Source organism: Thunnus albacares, chromosome 7 (genome assembly GCF_914725855.1).
Source record: "Thunnus albacares chromosome 7, fThuAlb1.1, whole genome shotgun sequence".
Lineage (NCBI taxonomy): Eukaryota > Metazoa > Chordata > Actinopteri > Scombriformes > Scombridae > Thunnus > Thunnus albacares.
Window position 1 is genome coordinate 10,233,967 of NC_058112.1, and position 18,697 is coordinate 10,252,663.

The 18,697-nt window shown below is 41.5% G+C and overlaps 1 protein-coding gene across 2 annotated transcripts in view; it reads left to right on the forward strand.

Annotated features, from left to right (window-relative positions):
- The window catches only part of tspan9a (tetraspanin 9a), a 166,987-nt gene that overhangs the window by 34,074 nt on the left and 114,216 nt on the right, over positions 1-18,697 (forward strand). For both annotated transcript variants that reach the window (XM_044356987.1, XM_044356986.1), the window contains one exon: positions 14,391-14,456. The gene's annotated coding sequence lies outside the window, so the exon portion shown is untranslated. The remainder of the gene's footprint in view (positions 1-14,390; positions 14,457-18,697) is intronic.

Here is an 18,697-nt window from a genome sequence, read left to right on the forward strand (position 1 = left end):
TCCACATGTTATTCTTATTCACGAACCACTGTCAGACTTTGATGCTTGCTGTTTATAATTGCAAGTTTATGGTATAGCTGTATTATCTCAGATGAGAGCTGCAGTCCTGAATAACAAAGGCTTCCCATCTGTTCAGTTTGTCAGAAACTATAGCACAAATGATTTAACCATTCAAAGCGGATAGTGCTCTGGCCATAAAAAGTAATTCAGTGTTAACCAAATGTTCCTCTCTTTTCCTCTGTTGAAAGAGCTAAGGATACAGACTTTGAAATGGCAGGAGGTTGAGATGAGACACTGTGTGCGTGTTGTGTGAGTGAATGTCAACAGCACGCTTTATTTTTCCAGGATGAGTATTTCTCTCCTTAGCCTGAATCTTAATTTCAGATCCCTCTGACAGTCATGAACAATAGCTAAGCCTGGCTGTTGTGAATCTAATTTTCACTGAAACATTGGCAAATTCTTGTTGGAATTGAGGGATTATGACTTGGCTTTAAGAAATAATGGTTAACATAAAAATAAAAAAAAACAGATACCTGAATTCCATCTGCTTTCTGTAGTTATAGATGGCAATGGTTGTTTTGCTTGTGTAATATCCTGTATGTAATCCTGTTTTGTGATGAACAGATGATACAAATACAGAACTTGGCCATTTTCCTTCATTAGACGTTTATTTAAGTATTTAGGTGGACTATAACACCCAAATTCACAGTTGACACCTTTTCACAAATGGGTGATAGGAAAATGAACTGATGGGTTTTATTGCTGCTAATACTCAGTTCACTCACCAATTGTCTGCTTTATTATTATTTTTTGTCAGTTTATTTGTCTTTAGAGAGTAGGATGCAAGTAATGCAGGAAAGCTTTGAAATATTCCCTTATTATGTGGCTTGTTTCATAATCCACAACAAAAAAGTTTTGCCCCTCTGGAATTAAAAGTCTCCCTTGCAATAAATCTTATGCTGCCTTCCTAAGTGTTTGACACTTTTTGACAAAAATAAACAATGAACTGAGTGAATATAATACAATACAGATGTTCTTCAAGACTAAAACGATCTTGCAGTATCCTTTCAATGGACCAGTGCTGGTGTTGAATTCAGTTGAAGCAACTACAAGGAGTTTTTAACTGGTTATGAAACAGTCTCATGATGCCTCTATATGACCCACATAAGCAAACAAGACCATCAGTGAGAAGACTGGCTGTTTCTATATAGTTATTCTAAATGACTGCAACTGAGTCGGATTCCCCGTGAAATCAGATGAAACGATTTATGGCATGCAGACCGGAAGAGACTACGTTTACATTACATGTAGCATTGAGGGGAGGACAATTTTCTTCATTTGATAACGTCAAAAGTGACATGTAACCTAGATGTATGAACGATACTAAAACAAGGTTTACTTTGTTCCGCCATCATCATATTACAGTTATTAATCTTACATAGCCACAAACGGATACATTAACTCATCGCTATGCGCAGCTGTGTTTAAAAAAGGAAAATAGTGTTAAAAATAAGTTATATCTTTATTTCACCCACTTCCGAAACAAATGCGTACACTAGCCAGATCAAGATCTTTATGACACGAGGTGGTGGTGCTCAGAGGATATGCAGTCTTTATTCTGGGAAACACTACTGCTTTTTTCCACAGTGGCTGCCAAAATATAGTTCATTGTAGTAACTTTAAGTGGCAGTTGCATAGCAGTTAAAATCAGTCTTCATCTTCAGTCATGGCCAGGTCAGGTAGCTTTTGTTTCATTCATTACTTGGTGTGGAATGCAGCTCCAAACTCCCATCTGATAATTCAGATGTTCATTTTAAGTTGTACTCACATTGAGAAACTAATGTTTTCACCCTTCTGCAAATGATGTGAAGAGAAGGCATGCAAATTACACAGATAAGGCATGAACATAGTACTGTTGGTTGCAATACATTTTGTCTCCATGTAAGCAGAATTCAGTCACTCATTTTCTGTTATCTCAGCCTCGGCAGCACAGAATACTAGATGTTTTTCTTTTATATCATCAATTTAATCGGGGCCATTAGCCTTTTTCCTAATGTTCATCAACACTGGTCTGTACTACTCAATGTTGAGTCTTTTATGCATCTGTCTACACCATGAAACTAACATGCTTTTAAAATTGTAGTGTTTTTTTGTCCTCCCATATTTGCTTACAACCATTGAGATGTGGTCTTAGTTAGGAGTAAACATACTGTAGACTGGCCGCTGTGACACTTAGGACTAATGCATGTATATAATGTATATTGTTATACTGTAAGGCCCCTAAGTAAAAGAGTACAGAACTACTTTATTTTAATGGTTTTGTATTATCTAAAACTTGAATACCAGTAACCTAGCATGTGACTTGTGCCATGCTGGCAGGCCCAGTTGCTTCCAACCAGCTTCCCACTAACTTGTGGGGGGCAGACTTATAACCTGCTGTAAAAGCCATGATTGCATAGCTCTTCATCAGCTGCTTTTGTCCCTGCCATCACTACATAAGATTAAAGCTAATTCCTTTAATAACTCATTGTCTAGACTGAGTCATCCATGCTATACGGCACTTGAGCCACAGGTGTGGTAGGCTCTTTTTTTAGATGTCTCCAGCTCTCTCTATTGCCTTAATGACTCTCCATACATCCCAACTCGTCAGTGCCTGGGTGGTCACTGTTGGTCAGTCAGACAGCAGTGCTAAATGGTCAGGATCATAGGTTTTAGGACTTTCATAAGATGCAGTACATTACAGTACACATTCATCATCTTAAAGAAAGTTAAGCTCGCGAAGACAGCATGTAGCAGTCCATGCATACAAATCAGTGGGTGGTGGACACTGAATTTTGTATGTTAATAGCATTCACAGTCTGGCAAATCCAACGCACAAAATAAATTTAAAACTTACAGAAGATACTGACCTTTTATGTACAACCAGAGTTTGTGAGCTTAGTTTACCAGCTGAGAAATATTCTGGTTAAGAGACAAGCAAACAAATATACAGCAGACTGAAAGATTAGTAGAAGATGCCACAAAATCATAGCTAAATATTAATAGAGTAAATCAGCCTTTCACAAACAATTTTGACATTTTGATGTAACCTTTGTTTGCTTTTTTGACAAATCACTTGGTTCTATTACAGGGAAGACTGATCAGCAACACAAAAATGCTGTGACTGAAAGTAACCCAGCCAGCATTTTAAATGTGTTGTTATTGTCAGCTTAAGCATAAGCCTGTGCTACACAGAGATGAGGCTTTACATGCAAGCCTCCCTCTTATTTTTAACAGCTTGGCCCTGAATATCTTCCTGTGTGTAGGACAGTGAATTAATATGCATTGAAGCTAAGCGCTCAGGTGTGGAAGAGGAGACCTGGCATTCTGTGGAGAGCGGCATTGAGAAAGTGGGCCGTGAGTGATGAGGGATAGGACCGATCGTGACACTTTGAGTCAGCCTTTATTCAGTGTGCACCTTCTGTCATCATGCGCCCGCCACTTCTTTCATCTCTGTCATGCACAGAATGCCATAACTCGGTTAGCAACACCCACGGCAAATACAGACCAGCCCTCCTTCAAAATACACACATGTTCTGTACTGTGTGCACCTTTGCCTGCCATCTGGAGTCACCATTCTATGACATTTTAATGGGTATTTATAACACCGTGATTTGTGATCTGTGTTCTGTATTGAATTGCCATTCAGGAGATCCTCTAATAGGTTGTTCCTGGCTGAGAAACTCAAGACCTCCGGGAAGACTTCTTGTCTCCATAAGTCATCTTTGCATTCATTTTAATAGCTTCCTGAGGCTATCCTTTCCTATTACCCCAGAGAATTTGCAGGATACAAGAATGAATGATGAAGGTGACACTTGGCTTCAGAATGAATCCTTTCTAATGAGGAAAAAAAACTCACACACACATGTACACAAAATGCACATCTGGAGAACGAATAGTTACCCCAGTCACAGACATATGGTATGGTACAGTACTGCACATCACCGTGTGAGTGTGTGAGTGTGTGAGTGTGTGAGTGTGTGTGTGTGTGTGTATGTATGTGTGTGTGTGTGTGTGTATAGATCCCCCCTCTAGAGCCCCTGTGGAGCTCAGAGAGACATTTTGGTCACCAGGAGACCTAAAGAACAAACAGTGGCCTGGTGCCAGGGAGACTGCAAGGCGCTTAATTCATCACTACCCCTTGCTGAGTGACAGATTGAAATGACACTCACACAAAGTGTAGAGTAGGGTACTCATGCCTTGTCTCTCTCTCTGTCTTTCCATCTCTCTATCTCATTACGTGGAATAGCTTGGAAAAGGCTAACATGGCAATATCATAATTAGCGGGGCACATTAAAATCACAGCCATGAAGCGTATCATTAAAAATCCTCTGCTGCAAGCCACCTCCATCTTTCCAGACTCCCACATTCGCAAACTAAAAGTGCTTACAGTCTCCCTCTGGATTTATCATTGCATCACTGCAATCCACTATCTGTTTCTTGGCTCACTTTCTCTCGGTCTCTGCCTTCCCTCTTCTTGCGGGGAGATGAATAGGCAGCAGGACTGACGTGGATCCATCATTCACTGTGTCAATCCTCAAGCGGTGATCAAAGCCACAGGAGAAGACTTGTCCCATCCACAACATGATTTAGCCATAAGATGAAGAGGATCCGGACATCTCTGTTCTTCACCATGTCTGTCAGTACACTGATAAATAAGAACCACAAAGATGGGGGTGTTAAGAAAGAAGGCTTGAAATGTGTTTCCTCTGTGGATTTGTATTATCCTGTTATTTCATTTTGCGAATGGGTAGTAAAAAGATGAGGGCAGAGTGAGAGAGAGAGTGCAGGACAGTTAGTGTAATAGTGTGTGGACTTGCCTGAGAACAGGATTTCCCTCAGTTACAGGTCAGCTGCAGAAGTGGATGAATGGCTCACTTGCTCTTTGGCTGCCTGTTCAACACTCATCATCAAATGATGAAGCTCTCAATCACCTGACCTTGTTCATGTGAGACTTACCAATTTACTGTTATCTACCAAGCTTTCTGCAGAGAGTACCCCCCTTATCCTCTTGTATCTCCTTCCCTACCATGTTGTTCAATGAATCATAGTGTGTATATATATATATATATATTTTTTTTTTTTTTTTTTCTTTTTTCTTTTTCCAATTTTGAAGTGTACCATCAGCCCATGTATCTATCCAGCAGTGGCTCTAGTATTAATGTCCCTGCCAAGACACACTTCCTCAAGCTATATCTCATTTCTGCCCTTATAGCTGCAGAACCTAAATAATGCCGGGATCGTTTGAGAGACATGACAGAGACAAAACAATCATCAGAAAGCTGACGTCTGATGTTCTTCTGCAATTTATCATGCAGTGGTTGTCCCTTGCACTCACACAAACTCACAGCTTCCCATGTGTCTTTGCTGTGCAATGTGACTCCAGATTTAGTGTAACCTGCTCGTGCTCTGTGTATTCATATGAAATCCAGTTGTCCATTTGTAGTGGAAGGCATACAGACCCATTATAGTCTCTGTGGACGGTTAGCGGATGTGACTGTGTCTTTGCTTGTTTTGAGAGGCAGACTTAAGATGTTGTACAGTACTTGTTAAAACCCTCTGGAGATGACTCTGGTGTATAGTACAACCCATTACATGTCAAAGGTCACATATTCTTTCCTCCTTGTAGACTGCCATTACATTCCTTTCTTCTTTTCTTTGCGTCATCGCAGTTTGCCCTCAATTTCCATACTTTCTTAAATCTCCTTACTCATTTTACTCCCTCCTGTTTTTTTGCTGTTTTTCCCTAAATATTGCTAAATGTTAAATGTTTCTTCAATCCCCTCTCTCTTAAATCCTTCACCCTTGTCTATATGCACTTCATCTTTCCTCATCTTTCCTCTCACATTCTCCTGTGTCTGCTGACACAGTGCCCAGCGGATGCCTGACACCTGGGGTTGGCAGCGCTTTCTTTCCTGCCTAACATGGCCTGGAGAACGAGAGGGAAGGGGAAGTGAGCCTTGTGCCCCTGTCTCAGCTGGGAAGGACCAGTGGGGATTTGTGGAGATCTAAACACCTGCAGGGGGCTTGAGAACATTGCTAGGATGTTCTCACACACACACACACACACACACACACACACATACGCACACACATACATACACACATACAAACATTCAGAAACATGGGGGGGGTTTAGGTACGGACACACATTGTCACACACATTGGCATCCTCTACGTCTGCACACATTTTCACACAAACAAATGTACACAGAGAAAGGGTATCCATAATAGGAAAAAGTATTCATGCTGTGTGCATCTTCTGCCCATCAACGACTGCTGTCAATGGAGAGATTGTGAAGGTTGTTCAATAAAGCCTGCTTTGGAATCTGTGTGGACCACTAGGCTTTCATCTGTACACTGATAGAACGGCACTCAGTGGAATAAAGCAATGTGAGGGAAATAGTGATCAATGTGAATTGTCTTCTTCTCTCAACACTTTGTCCATGCCTTTTAGTATTGCTGCAGTACTGTGTGTAAGGTCTTTTTATAGCTACTGTGCACATAATCCCCTCTCAAGATATATAGAGCATTAAGACAAGAAATTGTAGGATATCTTTAGTGTGCTATATCTGTGTTTGACAGTCTGTAGTAGGGTTTTGGCCTCTGTGCTGCAGTGAGGTAGGAGTGTATGACAGCCATTTTTGCTAATTATGTTTTCCAAGCACATATTTCATCTGCTGCTCACTGTTCCCTGTCCGCACTTATCATACCCCCCCTCCTCCCTTTTCGTTCGGCCCCCACTTTAATTCTCTAAGACTGTACCACCAGCTTGTCTATTACCTTAATTTAAAACTCAGGGAGAGAAATGAAATAATAGAGGTTTTATCAGCTATAAATCCAGTATGGCATTACTCAGAGCAGACAGACTCTCTGGAAATTAGCATGAATAATATGAGCCACTAATACCACATCTCGTGTCAGACTGATGTGTTTCTTGGTGTTCATCCAGAATCTATTAATCTATTTTCTACTTATTCTGTCGCCCTGTCAGGGAAGGTAAAGGGCACAGGGGTTGAAGCCCTGCTTGTTCATCAGAGGAAGAACAAGATGTATTTTCTTGTCTTTTGGTTTCACATCAAAACAGTTTATCCATTTAATTTAAAAAAAACAGTAAGTGAATGGCCTCATTCAGCAGTATGAAATGTCCGGTTCGAGGCAAATGTAATCAATCATACCTCAAATGTTTCAGATTTTTTGAAATCTTAGGCAGCAATTGAAGTCTTGAGCTGAGCAGAACATAGGGCTGTGAACTTTGCCAACTGGTGATGATATGCCTTAGTCAATGATGAGATGGATTTTGTTAGGTCATGGGTGATGACAGCTTACCCCAGTAGCACTGGAGCACTTGCTTACTTCCCAACCCCCTGTGTGCAGTGATCTCTGATGAGTATGTTTCCAAAAAATGTGTGTGTGTGTGTGTGTCTTGGTTGATGGGTGCACAGCTGCGCCTCTCCCTGGCATGAGTGTGTCCTAACAGATGCTGTAGCATGTCTATGTGCGTTTGGGGGAGACGGAGGAATTCTGGCAAAGTGAGCGCTGCAGATGCCTCTGATTGCACGCTGGATCAGGAAGGAAATTCCTTTAGGACGAGGACAGAGGATCAACAGCTACAGCCTGCTGGGCCAACTTGGCATGGCCTCTGCAGTGGACACAGGCTAACTGTATCCACACGAACAACCTAGGCATGTAGACACACACACACACACACACACACACGAGGGGCATCAGACCTGGATTCAGTCCAAACCTCTGGTGATGATTGTACATGATGGCCGCTGTTTATCTACTGGCTAAGGTGATAATCTGCTCTCATGACTCCCCTGAGACTCCAAACCTTCTCTTGTGCATTAGAGTCATGGTTGGCCAGGGCCACAGGGGATAGTAGAAAACGGAGAGATTATTTGCTAAAGCACAGCCTTGGGTACCTTGGGATTTTCCCAGCGTTCAGGAGATCTGCAGCTCTCAGTCTCTAGATGTAATTGTGTAAGGGTCCGTAAGACCTGCATCCCAAGGAATCCTCTTGGCATATTCATTACAATAAGCACAAAAATTAAAGTGATCTACGGTGTTCTTAGGTGCCTTAGCTGCTGGGGAACATGAAACTAGTAACAGTTCAGTTGCTGGATGTGACAAAAGGCTGGGGAGTGGATGCAGTTTAATATAGGACTGGATGTTTGGTTCTTCACAGTTGGCATTAAATATGTGAAAATAAAAGCAACATATAAGCCGTGCCAGCTAGCACTGCGTAGGATAAACTGGCATCCAACACTGGAAACCTGACAGTGGAATGGTGGTAAAACCAGAGCTTTTGGAATAACATCTGCAGCTGCAGACAAGCTACATGGGTGAATGATTTTAGTTTGTCATCAGCATTCTACAAGCTTGCAACCGCGCCCAGGGGAGTACAGGTCAGCAATTATAATACATTTGTATCGTTGTTGTATTCATTCGATTGCACTGGGTTGTACAAAATATTGCATAATTGATGAATCATGATGCATATGGAATGAGCATATGGCATATATATATCTGGCATGTGCAGAACACATGTGTTCTGTACAAATGACTTCAGAGAATGGAATTTATGAATTTGGACACCATCTCATTAAATGGTAAATTTGTATGATACAATAACTTTTTTCCGCCTCACTCGTCATAAGTGAGTATCTTAGTTTTTTTTTTTGTTTGTTTCAGTGTGATTTACTTAGCATTTGTTTTGAATTATGCATCCCTCCTTGGAGTCCATCTGTTTATTTAACTCCCACACATAAACTCATCTCAGACACTGAGACCACAGGGAATTAAGAAAAAACAGGATGCAAACTGCCTGAAAACTCAATATTTATCTTACAAGATTACAGTATTGTAAATACACCTAGCACAGTTTTCAGAATTTACAGCATAGTCTGTTAAATGACACTGACCCTCAGACATGCAGGGGCTAAACTTTGAAGGTGTACCTAATATTTAGCTCCTCAACAAAGACAAAAGCTGATCTTAAAACAATAACAGAGACACAACATAAAACATAAAACAATATAAAAATCCAATATAAGCTTCAGAAGGCAGTATTGTCGCAGCATAATTGAACCGGATTGCATTGTGCACCCCCTAAGTGTCAAAAAAGGCAGAATGGAAAGCATTTAGCACTTAAGCATCTCTTGCCGCCTTGATGACAAAGCAGAACCTTGCTGCAGGGTGTACAGGCTGGTCTTAATGCTTGTAATGTTTGGAGATTTGTTTTCCTTTCTTTTCCCAATGAGAGGCTAATCGTCGATAATCACAACAAGCCTGCCTGAGGGCCTTCCTACAGTATCTCCCTCTTCTTCTAACTGTTCACTCTGTGCCACATGTTTCCCAATGAGATAACCATCTGTTCCACGGGCACGCACTACGGGACATATTCTGTAGGAAACCTAAACCTGAAGATAGTTTTGAAGGGCGAGCATCTCTCCTTTAAACAAAATGTTGTTTTCCTAAAAGGAGAATTGTTACAGATAAAGCTGTGAAATGTTTTAACCAATTTGTCACACCAGTTAACCATAAAAATCTCTGTTCCATTAAGTTTTATTCCTTGTCCTTGTTTGTGTCTTGTGCTTTTTTGTGGGAGTTTTGCTCGACCAGTAGCTTTTAATTGGCTCATTTAAATTTTAATCTGGCTCCCGTGGCCCCACCCATCTCCAGGCTTTTGCTGTTTGAGAGAGCCCCCACATTAATTCTGCAATGCCACACCTACACACACACACATACACATAAATGATTCTGTGTGAGTTGACAGTCAGGCTGATGAGATAGAGCAGAGCTGTCATAACTCTTCCTCACTAGGACAACATGAACCTTGGCACACAGCTGAACCATGAACTTTTTCTAACAGTGACGGAATATCTGTGTGGTGTGCGTGTGTGTCCCAGTCACAGTAGTAGTAGTAGTCAACACCACGGTACACAAGGACTGAAAGTGAGGAGGCAGTTCCTGTCTATCTAAATTGTCTATAAAAGAACAGCTGATAAATTGTGACTCAAGGTAAAATAATAAACTGATGATTGCTTCCTTCATATGTGAAATCTGAAGATGTACCAGCAAGCTAAATGAAAACAAGCCCATTATTACAATCACCTTGACAGCCTCAAACTCTATTTCCTCTCTGTTCTACTTCCAATTGAGGATGTGCTCTGTATTGTAGTTATGCTGACAGCTTTTTTCAGTCTCTATGTAGAAAATAATTGCATTGTTAAAGCTGTCCATTGAATTCTGTGCTGCCTCTTATAATTCAGCCTTTGCAGAACCTCCGTGCATGTATCTCATCACACAGCAATGCCACACAGTTTGGCTCACTGCCAGAGCCTACAGTAGCTCCCTCACAGCCCCCAACCTAACTTCCACACACATCAGCCTGCAATCAGAGCTTGGCCAAGCCACCCACTGTCTTGAATTACACAGCAATTCACTCTGATAAATACCTGCGCCTTAGTCATGCAGATCTCTTATGAAACCCATATGGTCTCCATACAGGGCTGGAAGTACAGTAGAGTAAAGATAACTATAGACAAACTTAAGCCTTCTGCTTCAGCCCAAGAGCTCCCTGTTTTCCGTTTGTCATTTTCACATCGTCATGGTGCCAGAAGAATAGTGTGTGTGTGTGTGTTGCACAGTCGCACGTGTTTGCTCAAGCATCCATGTCGTTTGTACACTCCATGGAAGGGGATCTGGTTTGGCTCCTTTCCAGCATTCCTGGGTGGAAACGTCATGCCCTCCATGCCCTGTCCTACTGTGAGGGATGGCGTGAAGAGGTGAAACTGGGTGAGACTGAGGCACAACGACAATGTAAAGAGATGATGGACCGAGAGTCCGACCTTACGGATGCAGCTGTCAAGGATTTGGAAAGTGAAGTTTTCTCCCCTCCAGCGCTGTAGAGCAGGATTAAGTCAGGACAGCACTTACTGTGGAGAGGCTTTTGCCTGAGAAATCTTTTCATGGGCAGAGAAGATACAGGGAGGGAATGATGATGGAAAGAAATTGATCTGAACAGACAGATATGGAGGGACAGCTGTTGGGTGCAAACGTCCGATGGAGGGAGAAAGAGAGAGAGAGAGAGAGAGAGACAGAAGCAAAAAGAAGAAGGGGGAAGGTGTGCACAGTCATTTATATACAATAAATGGTGGTTTTTTGGATTACCCTCAGGGCTGTTCGACACAGCAGAGTCAGCAGTATGGCAACTGCAGAACATTTCTTGCACACCTATCTCACACACAGATATGCACATGCTGGCGAGACATGTATTTGAACCTCAAGGCTTAGCCAAGGAACGATCAATAGCCTGTCAGTTCCTTAAACGAAGGAGTGATACCTTCATTTTACCCGGATGTGCTCCGTTCCACGTCTTGTCATTTCAATTTCGCTGTCCACTAACCAAACTGCGTATGGAACAGAGATTAAGCATTGTAGTGTCTCAATTTATGCATTTGTGCAAGAAAAGCAGATTGAGTGTGGAATGGATGGAACGCTCTCTGCAGCGTGTTGTTCATAATCCTTACAGGGTGTTAAACGTTGGATGGCGTGATTCATGGAGGCACAGTAAAGCTCACAAGAAAGCCACAACAGCCTGCTTCACACTTATTTCAGCAAATGCGTCACAACTGGACTTTTGGCATCCCATCTGAAAGAATTACTGAAATCAATCCAATCAGGCGATTCTGCAGCACAGCCTGATATTGGTACAGTAACTTTTACCTCCAGACTTGACCGGCAGTGCTACATGTCATGAACACTTTTCTTCCTCGGCTAGAGTAAAGCCAGCCGTTCTCAGCTGACTTACTGTTGTGTGCCAGTGCTGGCTGACACTGCCTCATTCACAGCTGTGTGAGCTCTGTGTATGCCACAGCTGCAGGACTCTGCTCTCTCCCATGAGACAAATGATACCCCATTACCACACACAGTACAGCAGCAGCTTTTCAACGCCTCTCCCCCTGCTTTCTTATTAAAACAAGGTTGCCTGCTTTCACGATCCTTATTGCAAGGCCACATATTGTACTCAAAGTCTGTTTAAAAAAAAAAAACAACAAAAAACATGACAGTCTGAGTGCCTCAAGTCAAGTGTTCCTCTGAGTTTAAATCTCTTTTTCTCTTTTTTAGATTCTTGATTTGTCGCAGCCTCGAGAACAGAGGACTGTGTGTGTTGGAATGCCAAGGTCAGCTTTCTTCCCCCTGTCGGATCTTGAGGAATTGTGTTTGAATGCTAACATGCAAACACCCACAAAGCTGTGAGAAGGCTCTCAGTGTCCGCAGTGTAAAACAGAATGTCATGTATGTCTCTCCAGATAACTAGCTATCATCATGGTTGCTGCAGGATCTCACGGGGGCACACATTGGAGCACATTCACTCATACACACATGCTCTACATGCTGCATACAGACACAAAGAGGGTAAAGGGCCACAGATGGTAAATATAGCTCATAGGACTGAGTGATCACATCTCAAGCCAAATTACGTTCTGTTTATTGCTATAGGACCATTACTAACTCAATAGGTTTATACCGCTACATCTCCACTGTACTATACAAAGCCTGATGACCAGAAACCAATATCTATCCTCTGAGCGTGACTTACTACGGAAATGTTGTTCCAGCGTTCTGCTAAATGAATGCTGACAGCCATCTTGTTTTTTCCACGGCCACTGTTTAGAGTTGGCTGTCCAGTTGGCTGTCTACTGTCCCCCAGGGAACAGGAAGGAGGCAAGCTCGTAATGATGAGGAGTAATGATATAACATAATTATATTTGTCTTGTTACACAGTGTGTCAATGGAGTCCTAATTAATTCTGCCCGCTAATGGAAGGAACAAACTGTCTTGTTTTGCAGGCTGTGTCACTCTTTGGTTTGTTCTGCTTGCATTCTGTGCAGCGGTTGGCTCGTTCTCGCTCTATTGATCACTCTATTTTTCTCCTTTTTCCTCTTGTTATCTCTCTGTTTCCTTATTATGTATCAGTGCTTGCCTTCTGCCACACTCGCATGCAAACATTACATTCAGTTTCCTCTTGCTAGCCAATTCATTCTGTCATGTCCTTGTCTTTAAATCCTTTATGCGATAAATGTATTTGTAATGAAAAGAGCTTCTGAAAAGACAGGGGGAAAAAAAACACCGTAAGGTAATTCTCACTTGCATAGTAAGGTTCACACTTGACTAGTTGGATACAGTGTGTGCGCTCATTGCTCCTGACCAATCATGCTCAGACATTGTGCTCAAACGGACAATGCCACGTCCCCCTCTCCTCTGTGTGCCGAACATTTGAGCTGTTATCAAATCTCAGGAAGCCAAACCTTCACACTGGAAATTGAAGATATATTGAACTACTATCACTATCCCTGTAGAGAACATGACATTGCTATACAGAAATCGCCCCTTAAGCACCGCTAAATGGTCGTTGTCTTTAGGTAAGCTTATGCAACAGCTTCTACAACAAATAGAGGGAAACTTTAGCCACCATTCCTCACAATAAAATGGAAATGAAAGCAGTGGCTGTGCCCTCATAAGTCATCGCGCGGGGGGAAAAGTGACCCCTCTTGTATGAGATTGAGGCGCTAAATCAGCCTGCAGACACCTCCTGCTCCTCTCATCTGAAGGTGCTCCTGGAGAACCATCATTCATGCTAGAGCGCAAGTTCAGTGCTTTGATATTCTGTGTACCTTGCCTTGGCTGCACGGTTCTGTGTGTGCGTTATGCTCCTGTGTCTCTTGTATGCTGAGCGTGTTTGATCTCAGTTGTGTGCTTGACAAAGACCGCAATGAAAGATAAAGAAAGAGAATCGCATATGTGCCCTGCTGCATAGGCGTGAAACGGAAAGGCACATTTACTTTCAAGACTTAACATTCACCTGGACATGTTGCCCCATGTTCATGTTGCGACCGGGCTTTCTGCTGCGGTGTGCAAGGTCAAACTCTGAGTGCTTTATTGTCTTGAATGAGGCTCAGACCAGCTGGCCTACCACTCTGTAAAATCACGGGGAGACAGCTTTAGTGTACTGCTGTGTAACCTGCTGTAAACACACTCTCCCTGAGGTTGTGCTGCTGATGCTCTTCAAATTTTAATAACAACTCCGGGTTGGTCGGATACAAGCCTATGTTTTTATATTCCTGTTTTTATTGTTTGAATAAGCTTGTTTCTCTGGGACATTATAATTCATGAGATTGAGTGAAGCTGAGGTAGAGAATACAAGCTTGTAGGAGACTGGACTGATTGAATAAATGAAGGGGTAAATAAATAAAAAAGAAATGAACAAAAGAACGATACTCAAAACATAAGTCCTTTCCGACAGTATGACCAGAAAAGTGACTGACTGTTTGTTTTTGCAGACTTTTGACCTCCGCAACCTGAGGTGCAGACAGTCTCTCTTCCTATTTCTCGCCCGCCTAGGAAAGGTAAGATTTCTGCCTTCACCTTCTACATCCTTCCTCTATCTGCTATGACAATCTGTTAACATTGCAGCAAAATGAAACTGAGGGCCTCTAATTCCCCTGGAGGATTTGATAGCACCCCTACTCAAACATCTCCTGTGTATTGCTCTGTGTATTCAGCAAACCTCCTTGGATGGAAAAGCACTTTAGCTCATTCTTTAATTTCAGCCCCGTATTGTTGCACCTGGGATTGCTCTGAGCGCAGAGTTGATTAGGATACAGATGTAGCAAGGTGGATAATCTTGTCCAGATTACAGAAGACCTTCATAGATGTGAGGGCTAATCCCGCTCCCTAAAAGTGTAGGGGCCACACTGATAACAACCCAGAACTCCCTGCTGCATGCTTCAAAGAGAAGCACGGCTTATAGGGACTAACTAAAATTAGCCGGGCAACAGATAACCTGTGCCTTGAGATCAAAGCGAGTCTGAACTGTCAGACTCTTCAACGGCGCCTGTGGTGGCAGAGCCTGTAGAAGGAGGAATGTAGAGCGGAGAGAGACAGAGAGATGGGGAGAGAGTGAGGGAGGCTGCAATGCTATTCATGCAAGGGGATGAGTGTTCAAGAGGCCTCGTATTGAGGTGTAAAGTTCCACGGCAGGAGATTTTTCATGGGGTTTTGGTCTGAAAGGGTCAAGGTTTGGTGCGTTACACATCAAGCTCGCTCCCACAGTGCATCTCTTTCACCAAGAGATCTAAGCATCCCACAATAGACTTTATATCAGCACAGTGTTTGATCACTGTGCAGTGTGTACATATATATGTGAGTGACAGATAACTCTTTTCCGTTGTAGTATTGCACCGTGAATTGTCCGTTTTTAAGTTGGTTTGGTCAAGTTTGCATATAGTGGCAGAAGGTAGACATTTAAAGTGTTTATCCATTTCCTTTAGCTAACTATTTCAACTGTTCATCCTTTACTTCAACCATTTTGAAACATGGGTGTTTTGCAGTGTCTTTAATTTCAGCCAATACTGTTACACCTGGGATTGCTCTGTGTGCAGAGTTGATGAGGATACAGGTTACTTGTAGCTAACGATTTCAACCTCTCTGCTTGCTTGCTAATTGGTTTTCACTCTCAATAGCAACATGTGGTGTTCAGGTGTTACAGCTAATTCAATATGTGGAAATATTTTTCATTAATCGAATGTTATTTCAGTTTTTGTACCCCCTGGGGTACAAGTAGCCCTGGTTGGAAACAAGAAAAAGTAAAAGAAGCAATACCACAATGTAAAAGTACTGTTACAAGTAAAAGTCCTGCATTCAAAATTGTACTTATGCAAAAGTACAGTTATTAAGTTATTTTTACTATGAAGTATATTATTGGATGTGATTGATGATGCACTGATATTCAAGCAACATTTTACAGTTGTAGCTGCATGAGCTGGGGTTGATATTTGTACTGTTTGGTAGTTCTATACCAATGTATCCTGTTTTACTTGTTGATCATGTGTTTTGTATGTAAAATCTGAAACTACAAAGTGATTAATATCTACAGCTGTCAGCTAAATGTAGTGTAGTAGAAGTCTAAAGTAGCTTTCATTGGAAATACTCAAGTAAAGTACAAGTACCTCAGAATTGTACTTAAGTACAGTACTTGAGTAAATGTAATGTTGCATTGCACTTCTTCCAGGTCCCTGCTGCTCCATGCAGCCCAGCTTCACTATCATTTTAATGGTTTTAAGTATCCTTAATTTCAATTAATCCTTTTTATAATTATGTATATTTCTCCTTGAAGGGTCAATATACTGTTAAAATGCCATCTTGTTATTGATTTCCATCTTTAATTAAACATATATTGGCAGCAGATTAGGCATCCATTTTGTAGCAGATCAAATACATCTTAATTGAATTAACATACTACATTGTTATTCTATAATGTGATAATGCCATATTGTTCCAAGCTAGAAATAATTCAGAGTAATTAATTTATGATCAGTTGTATTTAATTTAAGAGCTTCTTCCCATCTCTATTTGCATTTCAAAGCATATATAATATTCACATAGGAACACAAGATAAAGTAAAATCAGATGATAGCCTCAATGTCCTCCATGTTTGCAATGTTGTCTGCAGGGAAAATATTGTATTTCTAGCAGTCTGTTGTTTACAGTTCTGCTTTGGCTTTGACGTCTCCAGCATTACTGTGGCTTTTTTTTTTTTTTACATCTTTTTTGGACTGTCAGAGATAGAAACTATGTCTACATATCTGGAACCAGCTGTATCTTTACTGCCTTGTTCTCACCATGGAAGGTGACCATGATCATTCAGGACAGCCTGGGGTAACAGCTCCTTCGGGCCTCTCGGACCACTAGTGGCCTTGCAGTACAGTTTCCGAGGTGATGTTGATTGACTGTGGGGGAGTATTGGGGTGTGTATGTGGATGTATGTGTGTGTGGGGTGTTATTGATATCCCTCCCCCATGTGCTTGGTGAAAGATACTGACTGATGCTCCTCTGCCAGTGAACCATTTACATATTTATTTCCCCGGCCAAACAGCACCACATGCACTGGTGGCCACCGGAGACTTTATATGCCTGTCTTTAATTGGCTATTGATTGACTCTGCTATGGCAGTGGGAGACAATAAATTACTGCCTGCTTGAGAGAGGGAGGTGGCAGACACGTTGAGTGCGGGGGTGGCAGTGTTATTCTGAGCGTCAAATATGTGATTGCATTATTTATATGTCTCTCATTCATTTTTATCTCTGTCAAGAGTAGCCTGGAAGAAGATTATGTGGTTTTAGTCGTGTGTGTCCGTGTGTCCATGTGTCTGTGTATCTGTGTGTGTGTGTGTGCATGTGTGTATCTGTCCGCAGCTAATCGCTCATACATATATCAGCCTAATATTTTTCATGCACATTTATGACTGTATGCTCAATGACCTCTCATGGTTGTGGTGATTCACGATTTTTTAAAAACCTATTTTATAACGCCATTGACTGCTCTGTTTTATAACACCATTGACTGCTGACTCCTCACTCCTCTTAAGTGATCAACAGCTGCTTCAGTTTGGAATCTTTCATTTCTTGCAACCGGCTAGGCTAAAAATAAGATTTACCTAGTCTGTTGCAGGCCACATTTTGACCTTTGTCGTGGCTCAAAAACTGACATTAGTTGAAAAGTTTGGTCTCATCTTGAACTGGAGCATCTGCAGATTAATTTCATACCTTATATGTTATGACCCACTAAAGTTAGGCATGATACAAGATGAATGAATCCCTGTGTCTAGTTATCTTTGCCGCCATCTTGACTGCAAGGAGACACACCTGGTGCACTGTTCTTGTTATTTATGTAGCAAGGATCAGTGACGCAATACGAGATGGAATGATGGCAATACAGGCTCTCTTGTGGACACTGTTTATTTGCATAGGTCAATGCACATTGGTTCTATTTGGAAAGATGGTGTGAGCGTACAGAGGCATTGTATATTTGGAAAGGATGCGCATTTGACATGAAATTGAAATCACTCCACAATAGTCCTCATTGTCATAATAAATAACGTGACATTCTGTATGTATATACAACTGTTATTATGTATGCTTCCATGCACTGATTTATATTTGTACATGCTGGTGTGTATGAATTGCTTGTCTCATAACAACGCAATGTGATGATCTACTACTGAATAAATATAAATGAAAAATAAAAACATAAATATGAAGTACCTTTTCTTTATGTTGCATTCAACAAATATCTCTCAGCATTTGCATTCCATTGCAGTTGTCTAATGAAGGTCTCTGCACAAGAGAATTGTATTGGGAGGGAGAGAGATTTCTAATTTCTCCAGCCAGGAGGGTAATTATGCTGCCTATTTGTGCCTGAGTGGAGCCTGATGTTGAGGAGCTCATCAAAGCCTTATTGCAAAAAAAAAAAAAAAATCCATCTTAATCTTTCATTCACCCTAAGTATTGAGACCCAAAATTACATTCTCTTTTAACAAAGAAAGCTAACTCGTTATATTACAAAGAAACATATCTAACCTTATGATTGTGTATACTTGAACAGGGTGAGTAAAATTGTTTACATGTTGTATGTTTTAGTGAGCAAATATGTATTTAAATCTTCATCTTGCACTGCACATTCTCAGCTAATGGAGCCACACCAAAGACACTATTAGCACCAGAGCTCAATGAGGTGTCACTCACAAATGACCACACACAAAGGCTCCCTCAGAGGTTAAACGGCCACCCTACCACACACCTCTTGATTG